This window comes from Haematobia irritans, chromosome 2, assembly GCF_050003625.1.
Source record: "Haematobia irritans isolate KBUSLIRL chromosome 2, ASM5000362v1, whole genome shotgun sequence".
Classification (NCBI taxonomy): domain Eukaryota; kingdom Metazoa; phylum Arthropoda; class Insecta; order Diptera; family Muscidae; genus Haematobia; species Haematobia irritans.
In genome coordinates, this window is record NC_134398.1 from 89,702,033 (window position 1) to 89,719,508 (window position 17,476).

The following is a 17,476-nucleotide window of genomic DNA, read 5'->3' on the forward strand; positions in this document are numbered from 1 at the left end:
TTATACTCCCTGTGCAAAGTTTCACGTGTACAACTTCTGAGGTCATATGAGTCTAAATCGGGCGAAAGATATGTAAGAGAGCTATATCTAAATCTGAACCGATTTATTCCAAAATCAATAGGGCCATATACTGATGAAAAACACAAAATTGTGCCAAATTTGAATGCGATGAGACAAAAATTGCGGACTAGACTTTGGTTACAAAAATGTCACAGACGGACATGGATAGACTCAGGGGACGTCCCTTTTTTTCCAAGGACACCACACTGGTAGAAAAAAGGCGGTACGTGGCCATTACCGTTTCGTTTTAATATATTGGATCACGTTACCATTTAATTTTGATACCCCTTCATATCAAATCGTACACATCCGGTATTTTTTTTGGTATTAACTAGCACATTGGCGTTTCATTTTGAAGTGGTAAACAACAAAGTTCATCATTGTGAAAGAAACGGCGCGATCACAAATTTCAACTTCAATATAATTTCAAAGTATGGTAATAAATCAATCAAAATAATGATAGAAAAAGGTAATGTGCATTTACATTCCTGAAATTTTAGCTAAATCGTGTAAATCAACAACAATAAAATTATAAGTTGCCGTTGAAAATGATTTGCAGTCGTTGAAAATAATTTGCAGCCGTTGCTAAAATCTTATTGGTCGCCTACGTAGTTTATTTAATTTCTCGAAAAATATAAGTAAGCGTCTAAAACTGAAAAACAACATGACTGAAAAAAGTGAAATTTGCGAATATTACGAATATGGGGAATTTGTAGATATAACCCCAATTGAAGATGATATCATTTGCGTGGAAAATGATATCATAAACTGATTTCAAATAACAGAGATGATATAATTAATATAATTATAGAAGATATATTCAAAAACAATGTGGTGCTTTCTACTCAAGATTTTCGTCGTTTACTTGACGAAATAAGTTCAGTTTTCCCGACCGAAATCAATGCAAAGGTAGGTATAAATCTTATAGTAATTATATATTAGATCAATCTAAAAATCAATCCTGCAAAAATGCGAGTTATTCCGGCGCGAGACTCGATACCCAGGCCATGTTATCAGCGGAGAAGTTATCCATACAGACCCAGACAATATCGCGGCGATAACAGAAATGACCGAAACGAAGGAGTTATGACGTTTCCTGGGGGGTCGTGTCCTGGTATCGACGATTCGTGCACGATTCTTCCATACTAGCTCATCCGTTGACGTCACTCCTGAAGATACCAAGGCTTATTACAAGGAGCAATGGCGGATGGTGTTGTCGAACCCAAGCCAACGATCCCTTCACTGGCTTCCATGGCCTCCTCCGAAGATTGTAATGCCTACGTTTATCCTCGGCCGCCCTACTTAGCTGAGTACGCACCATCTTCATATAGCTCCTTGGCCCTGTCCTCAGGCTTCCTGGACCTGGTTCCAGTGCCTGTCGTGACTTCGTCGTATAACGCTTGCGGCAGACATGGTTCGCGACACTGCACCAAGTAGGCTGAGCTGTAGCCGGTGGATTCTACGACGGCCGAATTGATGGCCAAAGTAACTTCTGGCAGATGCTCGTCCCGAAGTCGGTGCATACTGTCGCCCATGCTTCCTCAGGAATGGTGACCAGCATTTTCCCAGCCGGTGCAGTTTGGCTATGCTTGTAGCGTTGACAGGACTCACAAGTCCGAACGTAGTTAGATATGTCCCGGTTCATTTTAGGCCAGTAGTAGCGGCTGCTCACCCGGATAATTGTTTTCCTTATTCTCAGATGTCGCGTGGTTTTCCCGTTGGTCGTGGATTTCCCGCATGACTCGATCCCGAAGTGAAGTGGGAACACAGAGTTTCCATGGAGTATTGTCTTCATCGGCGGCATTCCTTTGAAAATGTGGGTATAATTGCTTACCTACGAGTTGGTAATCTGGGTATCGCTCGGGGTTGGCCTGGATCTTACCCGACATCTCGTTAATCCATGGGCAATTTGATTCCACCTCCTCCACCGCTCGTAGTAGGGATTCCCGGGGTTGACGTGAGAGCGACCGCAACGACATTCATACCCCTTCCTGTATTTCACGGTGAACGGGTACTGTTGCAGCTCCAATGCCCAGCGTGCGAGGCGGCCAGTGGGGTTGTCGATGGAGTTGAGCCATTTGAGCGCTAGGTGATCCGTTATCACCAGGAAGTTGTATCCCTCTAAGTAGGGTCGCATCTTCCGTATAGCCCAGACAATGGCTAAGCATTCCTTCTCCGTGGCCGAATAGTTTTTCTCCGCTCCATTAAGGGTACGGCTTGCATAGGCTATGACGCGTTCACCATCCTCCAACTCCTGAGTTAATACCGCTCCGAGCCCGTAGTCGCTGGCATCGGTCTGTAACACAAACATTATAGAAATCCGTACACGCCAAGACTGGCGCGTTAGTCAGTCTAGCCTTTAAAAGCTCGAACGCCGTTTGGTGCTCTTCCGTCCATCGCCAATGCTTTCCCTTCTTCAGCAGTGACGTAAACGGATGAGCTAGTATGGCAAAATCGGGCACGAATCGGCGATACCAGGACACGACCCCCAGGAAACGTCGTAACTCCTTCAGTGTCTTCGGTTCGGTCATTTCTGTTATCGCCGCGATCTTGTCTGGGTCTGTATGGATACCTTCTCCGCTGATAACATGGCCTGGGTATCAAGACTCGCGCCGGAAGAACTCGCATTTTTGCAGGATTGATTTTTAGATTGGCTTGACGTAACCACTGGAATACTTCGCGTAACTTGTTCAGGGGTTCCTCCAATCTTTAACCAATAATAATAATATCGTCGTGGTAGGCAAACGCGTAAGGTTCCAGATCTGGACTGATAAAACTACCCAAAGCGAGCTGGAAAGTGGCTGGGGCAGAATGCAAACCGAATGGCATCACCCGCCATTGATATTATCCTCGGCCGGCTACCGTAAAAGCGGTATATTTCTTGCTGGCCTCGTCCATCGGTATTTGCCAGTAGCCATCTTTCAAGTTGAGACTGCTAAAAAATTTGGCTTCTCGAAGGCGGTCCACGATGGACGAGATTCGAGGCAATGGGTACGCATCTGGTTCCGACCTGCTGTTCAGATGCCTGAAGTCCATGCAAAGTCTGCAGGTTCCATTCTTCTTCTGGGCCAAGATAATTGGTGAGCTATACAGACTGTGCGATGGTTCGATATGGCCTTTAGCCAGTAACTCACAAACCTTCCCATCTATGGTTGCTTGCATGGCGGGATTCCGGGCGGCATACCTCAGCTTAAATGGTCGATCATCTTTCATGACGATTCGGTGTGTTGCGATTGTCGAGGGGCCATGTAGGCTATGGAACTTCTGTAACTCACATTCCAGGAAAATCCTAATGTGTGTGTCGTCGTGGCTGAGTTGATCTCTTGGAACTGGTGTATGAGTATCGGCGGGGATCTACGCAGTGGTCGCCAGCGCCACCTGCGTAGTCGAAATTGGCTGCGTAGTCAAAGTGAGATGACGTTGACTCTCGTGACTCAGCGAAACACCGGTGGGGAGTCGATCGGCTCCGAATGTGCAAGTTAGACCCGCAACCTCTATTTGGGCCTGAGCATTGACTAGAAAGTCCAGTACGAGTAGCACGTCTTCGGTAGCTTCGGGCATCACCAGAAATCGCGTGTGTATGCGTTTGTTTCCTATATCAACGGGAAGTTCCACCACTTCGTTAAAGCGGCACTGGGATCCATCTGCTAGCGTCACGTTGGTAACATAGGGAATTAGGGCAGGTGAAGTATCGCTGGAGCCCACGAACGTTCGGCTGACAAAGGATCCGGTTGCGCCAGTGTCGACCGTTGCGGCTACCAGCCGATCTCCCATCCCGAAGGTCGCCACTAATTTATTGGGTTCTACTCACAGCGATGTGTTCATTGGAGGGTTTCCTGGAAGACCTGCGGACTCGCCCCTGACGTCCTGGGCGGGTCCGACTCCCGTTTCCCGAATTCTGTCGGCAACAGTTGATTGTTCGGACACCTCGTTGTCCACATTCCTCTCAGCAGAACAGAAGGGGTTCGTTTCGACACCCAGCGGCGTAATGTCCGTTTTGACCGCAACAGCGGCAGGCTATGCGTGGGTTGACGGTCTCGGCCGCCCTCTGGGGTCCCTCGTCTGGATCGTGTCGTCGGTGATGTTCCTTTGTGTGAGTACCGAGCGGCGGTAAACCTTCTTGATATACCAGAAGTACTCCGGTAGCGCGTTGCGGAAAATGCGCTCAACCTTCTGTTCCTCGGAGAGGTCGCAGTGACGCATAAGGTCTTGCATCGCAAGGGCGAAGTTCTTAAAGGTCTCCCCGGGTTTCTGTCGGCGCTTCCTCCAGATGTTTGAAATAACGTGATGGCAGGAAGAATTTCAAAAACTCCTCTCGGAAGTCGTTCCAGTTCATTCAGTGTTTGATGGCAGTACGGTACCACACCAGCGCTCTTCCAACCAAAACTTCGGACATCACTTTGGGTAAGATGTTGACGTCCATCGCGTACATGAGAGCTAGTTCTTCCGACCTCTCGATAAACTCCAGCGGGCTACGCTCTCCATCGTAGTGGACTCCCCACTTACGTACCTGGGTTTTGTCATTGTCGCCACGCTGAGAGTTGATCCCTACGGGTCCAGCGGCCTGATCTGTCGGGGGTAACGAATTCACCACTTCCTGTTCCATTGCATCCATGCTCAGGGCCGGGAGACCTGTTGTGGATGGTGGCAATACTGCGGGAGATTTGACATTGTCATGCTTGGCTTGTATTACTAGCAGTCTCGTCTGGATCTTCTCTGTATCCAAAAATGTAGCAAAACGCCGCTACAGCTCGTCCACTGTCCCTTCGGCATCAAGTTCGAATTCGGGTAGGAAGGTGGTTAAATCCTCTTTCCGGAGGGAGTATACCCACGATACACGCAGTGTGTTTGTCATTCTGTCACCAAGTTGCAAAATAATGTCGGTCGAAGTGCCAGGTTTCTAATAATTTAACACATAAATAAAAGTTTTATCTATCTTGAATAATATGTTCTATTGAACCAAAATTGGCTCGCCATTGTCAGATACATGATGACAAACAACCATTATTTTTTTTTTAATTAAATCTTCGTAAGTCAACCAGGATAATTGTTGTGCAGTACTACTAAAATGATTAACATATATAGTGTCTGCTTTTATATTCGAGCTAATGGAAGTGTGAGGACCAAAAACATTGTCTAATAGTAACTTCGCTGTATTAAACTGGTTATCATGGTCACGGATACAATTTAATATATTGTTTAACTCAATGTCGTAGTATGTGAAAAGTGCTTTAAAGGTCTCGAAGCTATTTGTTCTAGGAATTCTAATGTCACAAATCACTTTTAGGATAATAATTCTATTGATGATAAAGTTTCGCAGTTCTGTTAAAGATGTATGGGTTCAATGATTTCAGTATCGAAAGTGGGATTTGATTGTACTTTCGTATTATTATTTGATGGAGGAAGCTTTTCAAAGTGTTATTTTTTAACATGTTTCAAATGTGTATAAATGTTTGAAAATACGTGATTGCAATCGTCGCTACAAAAAAACCTTCTGTTACTTCTATGACGATATCGTACATGTAATGAGTATTGTGAATATATAATAAATTTCTGTTTGCAACATTCATAACTCATATTGTTCAAATCGAGAAAGAAAGAAATGATTAAAAAGAGATAATATAGATCTAAGTTAAGATAGTATCTTTAAAATATGGAATATAAAACATATACGAAAATTACAAATTTGCATTATTTGCAAGTTTATGGTAAACTGTTCTAATGCTTAAATTATTGAGATCATATTGAGTTTTAATATTAAATATGTACCGCTGAACAAAATTCCATACAAAATTCCATAGAGGCCAATATCGGATATTTAACATTTAAGGCAATGAAAATAGTAAAGCATGCTTCGACAGCTTCTAATGGTTGATTGAAAAAGTATTTTTTTCTACACAGAATCACGTACGCCTTAAGTTCATTAAGATTGCCCACAAAGGTTATTCTTGGTTGGCTTTCCATACAGAGTCTTTCAGAATTATCAGCTTCCTGCAAAGTCTAAAACAGATGTGTAGAAATTATAAGTGATTAAATTATATTTTTATATAGTCCTTAGAAATTTGACTTACTTCGTATTACAACTTTTCCTGTACTTCAATTTTAGATGCTTTTGCTCCCCCTTTTTATTAGCTCGTATAGCAGTCGATGGGAATATGTAGGGTAGAAGTAAGAATGACACTGCCTTTTTAAATACTGAAATAAACTTTATTTGTAACTGGCCAATATTAAAATACGTCTTCTCAATATCACCATTACTTAACATTTCTGAGCGCTTTAAAATTATTTGAGCCAAATTGTCTTTAACAAATTTTGCTTGCTCCAAAACATTTCCATAAAATTTGTCCCAACCTTTTATGCCGTGGTAAGAAGGATATTTATTAGAAACATCGTTTAAAAGTAGTACAAAAATGTTGTTATCATTGTTTTTAATTAAATATTTGAAACTGTTCCAAGAATTCAAGTGTAGATAATTCTGCCTTCTGCAACAGCTGCTGACGTTCGTTTAAGCAATTGCGCCACTTTTCAATAAAGGCATTGGCAAATATTGTGTTTCTGTTTACATAATGAAAGTCATTTGATCTGAAACGACTTTTCTTTATAATTTATGATGACAACTATATTAACCTCCATTTGCATGAAGCTCCGTTAGTGCTACGTAAGCTAACAAACTTTTAAACCGTACTATTGACATATCGGTCATCTTGCCTATATATAATATGCCAGTTAGGAGCATAACGGCTGAATTTTTTTCAGTTAAAGTTAACCGGATAGAAGATACTTGCAATTTACTTTCTGTTATCTGGCAGTTAAAGCCTAATGGAGCTACATGAAAATGGCCGTAAGTTTTATTGTTGCCTTGAGCTATAAGACAAATAGATGATTTATACGAGTATGCCCATCGCCTCAAAAATCCAGATTGTGATAACTTTTTCTGTAATTGTTATATGCATCATACAATTTTCCCGATGTTTTTTGCCCGAACTGAGCACTGGTGTAATATAAATCTTTAGGTTCTTGAGGCAAAACTTTGCTTACTAAATCGGCTAAGTACGTGAAATCGTTACGGTTTAGTCTGAACACAAAAATTTCATTAGTCGTAGACTAAAAGTAAAATTTTTGCAACAGCATATTCTAATAAAGTCACGAGAAGAGGTAAGGAACATGTGTATAATTTGTTTGATATTTTGTAATCATAACAGGCATGTTTACCTCAAAGTGCTTTAACTAAATTTATTTTATTTATTTTATGAATGGTCTATGTTCCTATATACACATATATAAATCTGACTCGATTTGGACAAATTTGTTAGACTTCTACAAAATCCCCAGAGATAAAAGTTCAATCGGCTATTGCCCAGGGGCGTAACTCAATGTTAGTTAAAACATATGGGATATATTTAAATCTAAAGAAATTCTTAGGCAACTTTGCAAAAGTGCATTTATGATATATCAGTCAATAGATATGTATTAGAGATATAGAAAAATTTGAGAATTTTTTAAAGTTTTCGTCTTAGCAGTGGCAAGGTAAATATGGGTAATTTTCCCAAATCGGAAAAACATATACATGAGAGCTATATCTAAATATGAACCGATTTTGAACAAATTTATCATCATTTTAAGAATGTTAATTATACTCCCTGTGCAAAGTTTCACGTGTACAACTTCTGAGGTCATATGAGTCTAAATCGGGCGAAAGATATGTAAGAGAGCTATATCTAAATCTGAACCGATTTATTCCAAAATCAATAGGGCCATATACTGATGAAAAACACAAAATTGTGCCAAATTTGAATGCGATGAGACAAAAATTGCGGACTAGACTTTGGTTACAAAAATGTCACAGACGGACATGGATAGACTCAGGGGACGTCCCTTTTTTTCCAAGGACACCACACTGGTAGAAAAAAGGCGGTACGTGGCCATTACCGTTTCGTTTTAATATATTGGATCACGTTACCATTTAATTTTGATACCCCTTCATATCAAATCGTACACATCCGGTATTTTTTTTTGGTATTAACTAGCACATTGGCGTTTCATTTTGAAGTGGTAAACAACAAAGTTCATCATTGTGAAAGAAACGGCGCGATCACAAATTTCAACTTCAATATAATTTCAAAGTATGGTAATAAATCAATCAAAATAATGATAGAAAAATGTAATGTGCATTTACATTCCTGAAATTTTAGCTAAATCGTGTAAATCAACAACAATAAAATTATAAGTTGCCGTTGAAAATGATTTGCAGTCGTTGAAAATAATTTGCAGCCGTTGCTAAAATTTTATTGGTCGCCTACGTAGTTTATTTAATTTCTCGAAAAAAATAAGTAAGCGTCTAAATAAGTAAGCATCTAAAACTGAAAAACAACATGACTAAAAAAAGTGAAGTTTGAGAATATTACGAATATGGGGAATTTTTAGATATAACCCCAATTGAAGATGATATCATTTGCGTGGAAAATGATATCATAAACTGATTTCAAATAACAGAGATGATATAATTAATATAATTATAGAAGATATATTCAAAAACAATGTGGTGCTTTCTACTCAAGATTTTCGTCGTTTACTTGACGAAATAGGTTCAGTTTTCCCGACCGAAATCAATGCAAAACAGCCAATATAAAAACCTAGTTTTGTCATGTTGGCTGATGGTATTGTTGTTTGTACGATTTTACACGTTGGCGGTAATGATTTCTGTATTACCATATATTGTGTTATAGAATTAACCCTTCTGTGCGTGATGAGGTTCCGCTGGACCTTTTTGATTATTATTCATACATAACATTATCTTTTATATGATTTGCAGCGTGGTTTATGACTTCTTGTATAATAAATAAAGGTGAGTATTAAGTTCGAGTTTAGCCGCTAAAGTGAAAACTAAATCAGAAAAAGGCATACAATTGTACATAGTTGTTGCTAGTTTTATTATAACTTAATGGGGAATAGACCAAAGCAAATTTTCACAAAATTTGTATTCCTGAAATTACTTTTCTTTTATAATCCATTTTAAGGAATACAAACTTTGGGAAAATTTGCTTTGGGATATTCCCCATCAAGTTATAATGAAATCTGCTGAAATATGTATAATTTTATGGCTTTTTTACTGATTTAGTTTTCACTTTAGTGAAAAATGACGATTTTAGCGGCTAAACTCAAATCTAATACCAATCTTAATAGAAAAATATCGTAGGGATAAACTCTCTACCATCCTTTTTTTTATTGTAGGTCCTACGGGACATCATCACGCTGGTATCGCTTCCGGTGTTATCACATACAAAAGGGTTAAATCATACCATTGGTAATTTATAACGCATATATGTCTTTTTAGGAATACTATTATATACCCAGAAAGGGAAGAAATAATGCCGGAGGAAATCTCTACTTCAGATATAGAAATCGAAATTTAAAACGAAAAAAACAAGAGCAGCCTATCCGGGATAGAAGTAGTATATTTTCGCCAGATAAAGAAAATTTGGAAATCGATGAATCAATTGCCTCTGCATTGAAGACTTCATTGTTAAGAGATTGCTCAAATTGGAATGAATTATTGGAAAAATGGAAAAGAACTTTCCACTTGCGGCAAAAAGATTTGCGAATATTAAGTAGTCATGAATTCCTTAAAGAGTGGCCAAAGCTGACGGATTCAAGATTTAATGAATTGGTGTGTATAAAAAATAATGCAATGATTTCAATATATTATACCCTTCAAAAAGTCAACTATTATTTTCCAAATGGGACAAATTTAAAGAAAACATTTATGACTATTATGTGATCAATATTCACAACGAATATTGTAAAGAAATATTTTCGAATCTGTCTTTTACAGAAAACATAGGTTAGTATATTATACTGCATACAAAGGATTTTCCAACCAGAAGTGTTATATTGAATCACTCCATATTTCAAACCTTTTATTTTTTTAACGACGTATTGAAATGACAAAATTCACTACCAAAATATTTTTTTGTGTGCCAAAATAACTTCTATTGGAAAACCCTAACAATCTCCACATTATAACACGATTTATATACCACCTTTTTTACAGATACCCAAGATTACATCTACACAATATTGCTTAATGCTGTATTGCCATCACCCGCCAGATTTGAAGCTGGAGGAAGAGGTAAGCGAATGAAAAAAGTTACCATCGTGGATTCTCAAGAAAGTTTTGTCTTGCGTTTAATGACAATTAACGATTACAAACACAAAATCGATGCAGTCACTGATAAGTACTATTCAGCTGGTTTGACTATACAACCATTTCTTATTGTGGAAGGATTATCTGATTTTGATATTAAAGGTTTCTATGTCTTTTTTAACAACAATTTGCTGAAACTTAACTCATTCATTGATTGTTTGGATACTTGTTTTAAAATTTTTCATTCCTTATCTCTAAGATACCCCCAGGCATGTGAACAGCCATGGTTATTTATTTAAAAGTTTTTTTTTTATGATATTCATACCGTTCATGATTCGAAATCACCTAAATTAACATCTCTAATAGATTTTTGTAGTGCTATTTAATGTCCTATTCCAATATGTATTCTTGCTACCGGTGTTTAAAGAAATTTGAAAATTCATTAATTTTAATTCAACATTTTAAAACCGACAACTTAATGAATACTAAATATCTAAAAGTCCAATGTATACAGAACAATTGTAATCAAAGCTTTACAGCATTCGCTAATTTTAGAAAACATTTTGAAAGATTTCACCCCATTAAAAAGAAAGGACTGTCCTTCCAATATTTATATATTGAGAGTGTAAAAGAATGTCACCCATTGAATGCATCTTTGTCGTTACGAGTATATGCAGATGAGACACATTCAAACTCATTATCCAATTTTGATGAAGACATTGACTTTTACCAACAACATAGTTTTCGATTCATGTTCAAGCCCAATGGTTATCACCAATACCGAAAGCATTGATGATTCATTAGATTCTCTTAAAAAGATGGCTTTAAGTATATCTTTGCAATTATATCAAGAAAATTCTATGGCAAGAAACAAAGCTATAGAAATTCAAAATTCAATCTCATTACTTATATCTTCAATATCAACAGCCATTGAAAAATTCATTGACAATGGTGATATTCAAAATGATTTGCAATATATTATAGAGTTTTGTAAAAATCTATTCAAGGAAATAAGAACTGAACACCGGCTTTTAAAAATTTTAAAGGAACTGCATTTATACACCCTCAAAAAATCGCCTCTCTAACATATGTTCCAAACATATTTTGCAGGAAGCACATATATTATTGGATACTGCCGAAACATTAATATGTTTGTTTAATGTGAACATATTACATGTTTGGAAGCATTTTGAGCCCAAAAATATTATATGCTTGGAAGAATTATCCCCAAAGAAGATTGTGCTCATTCCCTAACATAATTTTCACTTCCACGAAATTTTTTAGTTCTTGGCACCTTTTTCTGTAATACAAATAATGTTGAAGAAATTATTCAATTTTATAATTTTTTTTTAAATTTTACCTTTCACCTGGACGGAGAATCGAACCTAGGACCATACAGTTTGTAAGCCAACACACTACCACTGAGCTACGTAGCTGTTATAGTCACCAGTAGATAATTATCGTTATATATAGCATAGTTTGCAGCGCCCACGAGCCCATGCAAACATAACATTATTTAACAGAAACATTCATGTGTTGGCACCATGGAGCAGTGGTTAGCATGTCTGCCGTACATGAAAAAGGTCGTGGGTTCAATCCCTGCTCCGACCAAACACCAATTGTTTTTTTTTTAATTTACACATTTATATTTATAACATATGTTACAATATTAAATTTTTATAATGAAACTTCGAAATGTGGGTTATTAAAGATTTACAGTCAGAACAGTGCTTGATATAAACGAAATGGACTGAGCTTTTGGATAAAATATTATTTTTTTATTGCAAAAATAACAATTTTGTAATAAAAAACTGTTTTTGGTATAAAAGTTTGAAATTTTGGAAGGAATTCAAAAACTCTAACAAAAGAAGAAAGTGGAGTCGAGTATAAACATACATAAATAATTTTATAATATACACATACATTTATTTAGGCGTGAACAGTTTTTTACTAGCATTCAACACCATTTTAAATGCATTTAAAACCTATCATGTTTTGTACTTAATTTAATTTTTAACTTTAAGGCCGGTATTAAGTTGGCATTATCGCTCTAAAATGACGCTGTTTTGCCTTTTAATTTTCTTTAATAATTCATTTTAAAGAAAATAAACTTTTTCAAATGTTTTAGCTGCAAAACTCGAACTTAATGCCCGCTTTTATATTTGAAGGTGTCCGTCAACTCCTCTTGGACTACTTATTAATAAAGAGGAACTAAACTTTGTTCTTATACATTTTACTGTGTCTCAACTCTAAAATGAGTCTAGTGCCGTTTCGTTATTTTTATGAAGATCTCTTTGTAATTTTTGTATACTTTCCACCGTTTTTTTAATTTCCTTTGCCTGAATAGTTTGACTTACTCCTCGTACGTTCCGATTTCTTTAAACGAACCAAGAAAAAAATTGTGCCCATAATGCCAAAATGATAAACAAAACACATGTCCACACATACGTAAAATGCTGCTCTCAAGACGAAAACACATGCTGTTTTTTTTTTCAAATGTCTATTCTCTTGGTTCCGAATCTCTATTCTCTTTATTCCGAATACTCATTCTAATATTCAAATTAAATAATATTTAGACTTAAGCATATAAGATTTTTGGCCTTATCACAAAACAGGTTCCGAAACAACATATAAGCGGTTTCACAGAAATTGCTCTCTTTTGATTCTCTCGCTGTGTTAATTTGATATCTTTCGTCAACCCTACCGGTTTCTATCTCTATTTCTTTCTCTATACTCTCGCTCTGTCGCTCTCTGAATAAAATATCACATATATATGTTTACTCGAAATTTGTAAATGTATATATGTTTACATTCACACATATAATTTTTATGAAACATGCATGCCCCAAACATAATATATTCTAACATATTGACATATGTGTTCCAAACATTTAGTGTTAGTTTGGGAACATTACATGTTTGTACTTAAATATATTGTGTTTAAAAATTGTGCCCGAAACACATTTTGTTTATATCGAAACCTATGAAAAACATATTTTTCTAACAGTGTATGAATCTCCCAAAAGCTTTGTTATAAGTAATACCATTTCAGAAGTTTTTGTCTATGGCAATCCCCACTTAGTGGTGAACAAATCGTATATTCACATAATGCCCTTAAAATTCATGTTTCAGTCCATTTTTAAAATTCCTAATCTCTTAGAGTGTACACTGTTAGAAAAATATGTTTTTCATATGTTCCTATATAAAAAAATGTGTTTCGGGCACAATTTTTAAACATAATATATTTAAGTGCAAACATGTAATGTTCCTAAACTAACACAAAATGTTTGGGACACATATGTTAATATGTTAGAATATATTATGTTTGGGGCATGAATGTTTCATAAAAATAATATGTGTGAATGTATACATATATAAATTTACAAATTTCGAATAAACATATATATGTTGTGATACTTTATTCAGAGAGCGACAGAGAGAGAGAGAGTTAGTAGAGAGAAAGAAATAGAGATGGAAACCAGGAGGGTTGAATAAAAAGATATCAACATAACACAGCGAGAATGAAATAAGAGCAATTTCTGTGAAACCGCTTGTATGTAGTTTCGGAAAACTGTTTCATGATAAGGCCAAAAATGTAATATGCTTAAGTCTAAATATTATTTAATTTGAATATTAGAATGAGTATTCGGAATAAAGAGAATATGCATTCGGAACCAAGAGAATAGACATTTGAAAAAAAAACAGCATATTTGTATTACAGAAAAAGATGCGAAGATCTCAAAAATTTCGTGGAAGTGAAAATTATCTGAGGAAATGAGCACAATCTTCTTTGAGGAATTCTTCCAAGCATATACTATTTTTGGATTCAAAATGCTTCCAAACATATAATATGCTCACATAAAACAAACATATTAATGTTTCGGCAGTATCCAATAATATATGTGCTTCCTGCAAAATATGTTTGGAACATATGTTAGAGAAGCGATTTTTTTTTGAGGGTGACGCTTTAAAATTCCAAAAAATTTCTTAACTCTGAATTCATTGGTGATTTGTTTAAATTGAAAGTATCGAAATACAAAAACGATTTAATTATTCCGTACATTATCTATTTTGACGACTTTCAAATCAATAATCCAATAGGAACACATGTATTTTCCATATGCGGCGGTTTTAACTTTCCTTCAATGCCACAATATTTACTATCAAAACTAGAGTACATATTAGCCGCTGCTTTTATTTCAAGTACAAACTTAAAAGTTCACGGCAATGAAACTGCGTTTTATCACTTAATAGAAGAATTAAAACAACTTGAAGAAGGGATTGAAATTATTACTACTCGCAAAAAAATAATTCTTTCCTCCCAAACGAAATTTTAGACAAACAAAGTTCGTTTCTCATTTGCTTTTCGCTGTAAGGAAGTGTATTTGGAAGAAAAGTATATACTTTTTGTGATAAACGTTTATTCTTTTCCAGTATGTAAAAACAATTTCATAAAGACAAACTCAAAAAAAATTGTTTTCTTGCTAATTGCATTTTCCCTCACATCCACGAGGTTTTTTTAGTTCTTAACACCTTTTCCTGTAATACCAACAATGTAAAAGAAATTATACGATTTTATAAATTTTTAAAATTTTTTACCTTTTGCCTAGACGGAGAATCGAACGGCGGACCATGCACTTTGTAAGCCAACACACTAACCACTGAGCTATGTACCTGTTATGGTCATCAATAGATAAATATCCACATAAGTTATATTTATATAGCATAGCTTGCGGCGCCCACGAACCGAATAAACAAAGTTTATTTAACTGAAACAAACATTTAGTTTGGCACCAAGGATCGTGGGTTCGATCCCTGCTTCAACCAAAGTCTTTTTTTTTTTGTTTTTTTTTTTACATATATTCCAGATATGTTCGGAAGATTCCGAAAAAAATGTTCAACATTACATTGTAGTATATTAAATTTTGAACTGTAAAATTTGTCTTATTAAAGACATAAAGTCAGAAAAGAACAGTGTTTGATATAAACGAAATGGACTGTGTAGTTGTGTCAAAAATAACTTTTTTTATTGAAAAAATAAAAATTTTGTAACAAACGATTTTTTTTGGTGATAAAAGTTTAAAATTTTCGAAGCAATTCAAAAAACTCTAACAAAAGAAAAACGTTTTCGGTACACGTTTTCCAAATGTTTTTTTTTCTTTGCGTGTAATAACAAAGTTAAAAATATTCGGTTTATATTAGGCTTGGTTGTCGGAGCCAATCTCGCCTTAAATGGTAACATGGGATTTGTGCAATCTTTTAATGCCAAATGATTTTGTCGAGTATGCATAAGAACAAAAAATGAAATGCAATATGATTCAACTGAATACTTAGATTCTTTAAGGAATCCACAAAACTATACACGAGATATCCAATTAAATAATGCTAGTGAGACTGGAATTAAAACGATGTCTATATTTGCCTCTATCCCGAACTTTCATGTTACACAAAACTTCTATTTTGTCATCATGCATGATATATTCGAAGGTATCTGCTTTTACGACATTGCTAACCTTCTCTCGGCTTTAATCAAAGACAAGGTCTTAACATTAGATTGCATTAATAGCAGGAAAAACTTATTTCAGTTTGGGGAAATTGAGATTGGAAACAATTCTGTACCATTGGACTATAACCGACTAATAAATGGAAATTTAAAAATGACCGCCGGTGAATCTATTTGTTTTACTCATTTTTTGCCACTTATGAATGGCGATTTAGTCCCTTTTGATAATGTCCATTGGAAACTTTTTATAATTTTGTTAAAGATTATTGACCTAATTCTCAGTTCAAAGTACAATAGCGATGATTTGATAAACTTCAGAGATTTGATCAAAGACCATCATATACTCTATACAAGTTTGTATGGACCATTGAAACCAAAACATCACTTCCTTGTGCACTACCCGACCGCACTACAAAAGTGTGGACCACTAAAATATCTGTGGAGTATGAGATTTGAAGCCGAACACATAGAAGCCAAGGCTTATTTTAATAATATTTCTTCCCGGATAAACCCCTGTTATTCTTTATCAATAAAAGCCGGACTTAGATTTTCAAATTTTTTAATTAAGAAAGAAAACGGATTTGAATCACCATTTAGTGAGATATGTCGTCCGCAGACTGTAAATTTATCTAAAGAAGTTTATTTATACAAATTTGGACAACCTAATATAAATTTTGAAATTTGTCAAATTTACAATGAAATTATTTATAAAGGGACTAAATACAAAACAAATTATTATTTAGCCATAGAAAAAAACCAAACTGAACTTTTTAAAATTGAACATTTGTTGTTTCAAAACCGAACAGTGTATGTTATATGTAATGAAATTACAATCAAAACATTCGAAAACATGGAACTTATTTAATACCAATACATTATTTTGTACCTCGCCCTTTTCATGTATATCCTATGAACAACGGCAAAACTTATTTTAGAATGAAATATATTTAAGACCTTGAACTTTTAAAAATGAATTCTATTTAATTTATATATGTTTCCTGCTAATATTATATGCATTGTTATTAACTTTTATTATTTTAATTATAATAATTAATAAATTTGTACTGATAAAAGTAATTATTTTATTAATCATATCAAATATGTCTCCAATAAATAAAAATAAAATAAAAGCAATTGTGCACAGTGGTTTTTAATTTGTAGGATTTTAAATTTACTATTACCAGAATTGCATTGATGGATTACCGGGTTTGTATTAAACTCATTACCATTTTGGTATTGACAGCGATAACGCATTGTTAATACAACAATACCTTTATGGTACTACTATTTATACCGTTTAGGTATTAGTTTCAATACCATATGGGTACATATTTAATACAAAAATGGTATTAATATCGATACCAAATTGGTACTTTAATAATACCATTTGGTACATTTATGTTTTGCGTACCGCCTGTACCGTTCGGTATTGATATTGTATCATACGGGTTTGGCTAACTATCAATAACGTTCGGTATCGATTTGAGCGCGTATGGTAATAATTTTTCTATGGGTGCATGTCTTATATAGTTTCCAATAATTGTTTAAATATAACCATGGCAATCGTCAGGCGTATAGGTGTACTAGGGTAATTAAAATAAGTAAGAACATTTTACAGTCGGGCGGGACAGACTATAATGTACAAAATGTTTAATTTTATCTCCAAATGCAAGCAAATATTTGTGTAGTTTTGGAATCCGTATATGGCTTTGCGGCTTGGATTCGCCAAGAAAATAAATAAATAAATATAAATGCACAAGTAAAGTGAT

The 17,476-nt window shown here is 35.4% G+C and overlaps 2 long non-coding RNA genes across 3 annotated transcripts; one reads left to right on the forward strand and one right to left on the reverse strand.

Moving 5' to 3' along the window:
- The first annotated feature begins 771 nt into the window (after window positions 1-771).
- LOC142225725 (uncharacterized) lies at window positions 772-16,701 on the forward strand. Its single transcript, XR_012719386.1, has 4 exons — window positions 772-969; window positions 9,395-9,901; window positions 10,112-10,189; window positions 14,815-16,701. It is a non-coding gene; the product is annotated as an uncharacterized LOC142225725 (long non-coding RNA).
- Window positions 5,409-6,614, reverse strand: LOC142223211 (uncharacterized). 2 transcript variants are annotated; one of them, XR_012718626.1, is made up of 3 exons: window positions 6,313-6,614; window positions 6,132-6,255; window positions 5,409-6,060 (listed from the first exon to the last, which is right to left on the reverse strand). It is a non-coding gene; the product is annotated as an uncharacterized LOC142223211 (long non-coding RNA). The 2 variants fall into 2 exon arrangements; XR_012718627.1 differs by having other exon boundaries at window positions 6,319-6,612.
- Window positions 16,702-17,476: the final 775 nt, after the last annotated feature.